The sequence below is a fragment of the Arachis ipaensis genome, chromosome B09 (genome assembly GCF_000816755.2).
Source record: "Arachis ipaensis cultivar K30076 chromosome B09, Araip1.1, whole genome shotgun sequence".
NCBI classification, from domain to species: domain Eukaryota; kingdom Viridiplantae; phylum Streptophyta; class Magnoliopsida; order Fabales; family Fabaceae; genus Arachis; species Arachis ipaensis.
Genome location: NC_029793.2, coordinates 103,682,207 through 103,687,606, shown reverse-complemented (window position 1 = coordinate 103,687,606; position 5,400 = coordinate 103,682,207).

The following is a 5,400-nucleotide window of genomic DNA, read 5'->3' as shown; positions in this document are numbered from 1 at the left end:
TACAAGATAAACGTGTACCATTACTTCCACTGTCAAACAAGAAATTGTGAGTTATATGTTATTCTTTTAGATAGCTATGTACTAGGTATAATGTGTTATTAGGTATAGCTGAGATACTATGGATTGTGACTCACCTTTTTCTATATATTTTTGTTAGATTAGGATCATATTAATATTAGACATTTAGGTTTTAGATTATTCCTCTCATTCCTATTCTAGCTTTAATTTATAGATATGTATATATGTGTGTTTTTATATATATGTGTATAGTTTTGTTTGTTGAAGTGATTTGTTAGTATCCTTTCACACAAAAAAAATGACTCAAGTGCCATCTTGAAGATTCTTTATTCCATAGTGGTGTATTTATCTTCTATTGTTTTTGTGGGAGAAGTCAAGTTTAAATGTCTCAGTTATGTGCTTCTGCAAGATTATATAGAAAAGAATGTTTAAAAAGAAAACGAAGTCAAAGATCTCAACACACGTGCTACGGGTAAATTTTTTGACATATTTCTCAACTAAATGTTAGATATGGTGTATATTTTGGTGTTCTCATTGTTGTTTGTGATATTTTGTAGGAAATGTTGTTGGCGCATTACGTAGCACTACGTCCATATATATTATAGGTTCTTTTTCTTTTTTAGCTAATGGTTAAATATTGTAGATTTTCACCTATTATATTTGTTGTTGTTACTATGAATTTTTTATATATATGGGCTTTCTTTTTTAGTTTTCTTGTTTTTTATAATTTTTTTTACTATTATCTTGTTTCTTTGTTTATTTGAATGTTCTTTTGATTTATTTTAAATATTGGACGATGTAGGTGTTGATCGAGATGTTAGCGGTCTAACACAAAATTTATTAGCTTCAGGTATTATTGTATGTTTGAGTTCAATTTTATTTATGTATAACATAGTCTTATATTAATAAAAATATGTTTTCTGTTTTATTTTTTATACTTTATATCTTTAATCTGTTGTAGTTTCAAATCTTGAATTGATATTGTTATATTTTTAATTGGTGTACATAGTATAGAAGCTATTGAATATTTTAGTAAGTATAATAAATATGTTTTTTATATGTAATAATTGATTGATGAGTTAATTGTATTTACAACACACAGCATATACCCTGTTCATTTTTGCGAGAATACTTAGATGAATTAAAAGGAAGGGACAAAATTTGGGTTAGTAACGATAAAGATGCGGATTAACTCATTAGATACAGTTACTCTAATATTCGAAAACGAACTACAATCAATGGTGGTTCGAACAAATTTTACAAGGAAAATAGGTTACAAGTTGGTAATGTTTTACAATTTCTTAATTATTTTTCATTTATTTTTCATAATTTGTATGGTAATAATTTTTATATTGGCTAAAATTTTCATTGATTAATCATTAATTTTATAGATACTAAAAATCGACACATGAAAATTAAAAATGATATTAATACATTTTTTCAATGTTTTAGCTCTAAATTTAATTAATTGATTTATTTTTACATAAACTATATTTTTTATTCTTAAAGTTTCTTAGAAAATTTAAAATTTTATGTTTTTAATTTAATATCATTTGTGAAATGCTTGCAAAACCTTGTCATATATATTTTCATGTATGCCCATCTTTGTCTGATGAAAATGATTGTATTTTTTTCTATCATGAAATTATCTACTAGACTATATATTTATTATTTCTTTTAGCTTAGTTTGAATTATTGTGAATTTCGGTCAAATTTATTTGGTTAGAACCAACCAGTTCTTAATTAGGAGAAATGAGATTGTAGTATTCATGAAAGTGATCATGATTATATTGTAGTTGGTGATGATGTCCAATAGAAACCAAAGACAAAGAGAATCAACAATACAGCTAATTAAAACCTAACTTCCATTATGTTAATTTTTTTTATTTTGTTATTCACCTCAGTTTTGAAACCAAATTGAAGAGATTCAAAGAACAAAGTATTAAAGTTTGGATAAAAAAATTGATGTTGGTTTTAATGAATATCTTTCAAAAGTTTTTTTTTTACTATGTTAATATTAGATTTCTCTACCTAAATAATTTTTTCTTTTACTGTATTTTTTTCAGGAATTATATAAAACATATTCAATGTAAGAAAAAAAATATAGATGGTTGAAATCTTCTTTACAAAGTTGAAAAATTTTTTTTTTTCTTGTTCTGAGGTCTTCGTATGTTTATGACAACGCTAATATACTGGTAATTGAAAAGAAACAAAAAGTCAATAATTAATTTAATTCCATATTTTCTAGATTTTATTTTCCATTAGTAAAAATATGTTTTTTGTTTTATTTTTTGTGCTTTATATTTTTTATTTTTTGTAGTTTCAAATTTTGAATTGATATTGTTATATTTTTAATTGGTGTACATAATATAGAATCTTTTGAATATTTCAGTCAATAATCTTATTCTTTGTTATTAACTAATTAAATATTTTTAAAATTATTGTGTAAATAATTAAAATAATAAATATTGTAAACAATAGAGTTAGTACTTATTGATTTAGCAAAACTGCAAAACACAGTCGTTTGGATGCATTGGACCCCATTTTTCCATTGTGCTTGCTCTCTCAACCCAGGAACTCTAGCAAACCACGCAACGGCACAGCTATCTTCCTCCCTTCATCCTCGCTCGCTCTCGTCCTTTCCTGTCACGTCGGCGAGCTGTCTCCGTGGCTTTCGTCCAGGCGCTGAATCACTCTCGTCTCCGACAAAAGTTGGAGCTTTGATGACTAGAGTCGTGGTTGTTGCAGTTCTCCACCATCCGTTCCACCATCATCGTTCCTTTCTCCGTCTCGCAGCTCTGTTCCAGAATCACCGGTGTCGGATTTGTTCCACAGGTGCGGTTCCCTCTCTGTTTTGTGCTTCTAGCTTCTGGATTTGATTTTTTAAAACAATAATTGGTTAATGATAATTGTTTAGTAATCTATGAACTTGTTATGGGTTGAATAATTCTTTAATTCTTTAATTTTATTTTTATTGTTGAATTCTCTTTTTCACTAGTGATAATTAAAAAGAAAGTTGAATGTGTATTAGTTGAGTATATTTTTTTTGGTGACTTATTAGTTGAATATATATGCATATAGATAACAAATATATTTTTGATCCATTACATATATTTCTTTTTGTTTGATTGAACTTGGCTTTCTGGTTCATATTTCTCTTTAATCCTCGGCAATCTCTCCACTTGACTTTTTGGGTGTTTTTTCTTTGTTCAGAGTTTGATTTATTTTATTTTGAAAAAAATTAACTTATACTAAGACTAATCATTGTCAATTGTATTCTAATTCAATTTAATGGATTTTGTTTCTTATCATAGTTGCTAATTCATCTAGTTTTATTTTGTGTTTGAATTCTGTACTTTGTTAATTTTCTATTTCTCTGATAAGCTGATGTTGTACTTTATAAATTGATAGGGTACTTTATCAATGGGAGTTACCATTGAGTCAAATTAAAGTATTTTTCAACAACAACAAAAACATGAGGTTTCTGAGTACATTTGAAAAGGGACAAGTTAGGTATATAAATTGTTAGGAAACTAAATCTACCGAATAACAATTTTTTAATACAGCTAAACGTTTGCAAGTTGTCCAACAATATAATTGATTTATCAAAACTGCAAAGAAATACAATCCAAAAATGAAAAATCTATTTTTTGTTATTTGTTTTTTAGAGTGGGGAAGAAAGACCTGTTTCATTGAAATACTATTAATCATTGAAAAGTTTTAATTTTGAGATACTTATATGTGTTTGAGGATTGCAATATAAGAAAGAGAACAGAGATTGTTCAGATATACCTAGAAACTCTATTGTTTATTGTATAAAAGGCTTATTTGTTGCTTTACTTGAATTTTCCAATGTGTCTTTTGCACTTGTCCTGAGAAGTATCTTACATGCTTGTCAATAATTGGGCTTCTGTAGAGACTACAAATCTCATTGAACTTCATTGTGAGCCTTTGAAGTGTCTCTATTTTCTTCGTGATTTTATAATTTCCGGTAATCAGATCAACAAACTATGACTGCAAGTAATGAATGCAAGTATACAACTAAAGAGTCTTATTAGTAGAGTGAGGTCAAAGATTGCTGTTTTGTTTTTTTTCTTCTCCATTTATTTACTATTGGAATTCCAACTCTTTTGTTTTCAACCATTACTATTTTTTAAATTGTGATAAGTTATTGTATAGTGTTTGCTTATGTTAGTCTAACTTATATGTACTTTCAATTTATTTTTTTAGGAAGATTTAGAAGAAGAAGAAGGAAGAACTAAGTTTTCAATGGATTATATGCAAGGTGCTGCCGTTTCCTCTAATAATCATGAGTTAATATTAAGTTAGTTGTTTAAAGCATTAAGTTTATGCTATGAGTTAGCATTTTCATATATTATATCAGGTCAATTTTTATGTTTTCTTTTCTGTGGCAAACCTTTTCTTTGTCATTTGTTTTCAAAATAATATTGATTGATTGATTGATGGAATGACAACTTAATTACCTTTAATCTCATTGCACTATTGGTTCAAATGAAGAAATTCTAGAATTTATTTATGTTAAAGTTAGTTTAAATTTTAAAAATTATTTAGTTACTTGAACTGCATAAAATATGTATGCATCATTTTTGGTTTAATTGATTTGTGTGCATTTTCTGAATGCAAAAAAGTGTAGGATTTGTTTGTGGTTAAATCAGTTTAAAAAAAGATTTAGCTGTTTGAATTAGTTACTTCAGTTGCTGAATAATTAATCATTTTAAAAAGGATTTAATCATTTGAATTAGTTAGTTGAATTGGATAATACTCTTTTATTAAAATGACAAGTTTTCTAATTAGCAATTTGTTATAGAAGAAAATATTATATTTAATGGATGTAAATAGTATTTAAAATAGGTTAGTATTAGAATAATAATGTCATGAAAAGTATTGCTTATTTGCTTTAGTCTTTTGTATTGTTAGTATTAAAATCGTAATAATAATAATATTTCAGTGAAAAATAATAATTATAGTATTAAAATGCTAGAAACATAAAATTAGTATCGATATAGGTTTTTTATGAGAAATTAGAAAATTAAGCTTTTCATAACAATTTTAAACTCAGTTTCAAATAATATAATATATCATCATGTAATCCAAAAATAAAGTATATACTATTTAATATGGATAACATGTGATGTTATTATTATTGTGATATTTATTATTATTAATTTTACACTCATAACTAATAATTGTATAGTCTTGGAATACATAAAAAAAATAGTGATATTTATAATTAACATTCAATGTAGGATAGCAAGTATAATTTTTTTTTATTTATTACTGTTGTTATTATTTAGAAAGGGTTTAAACTTTTAACAGCTGACAATTAATTTTACTATGCCTCTTCAGATACTTAACAAAATA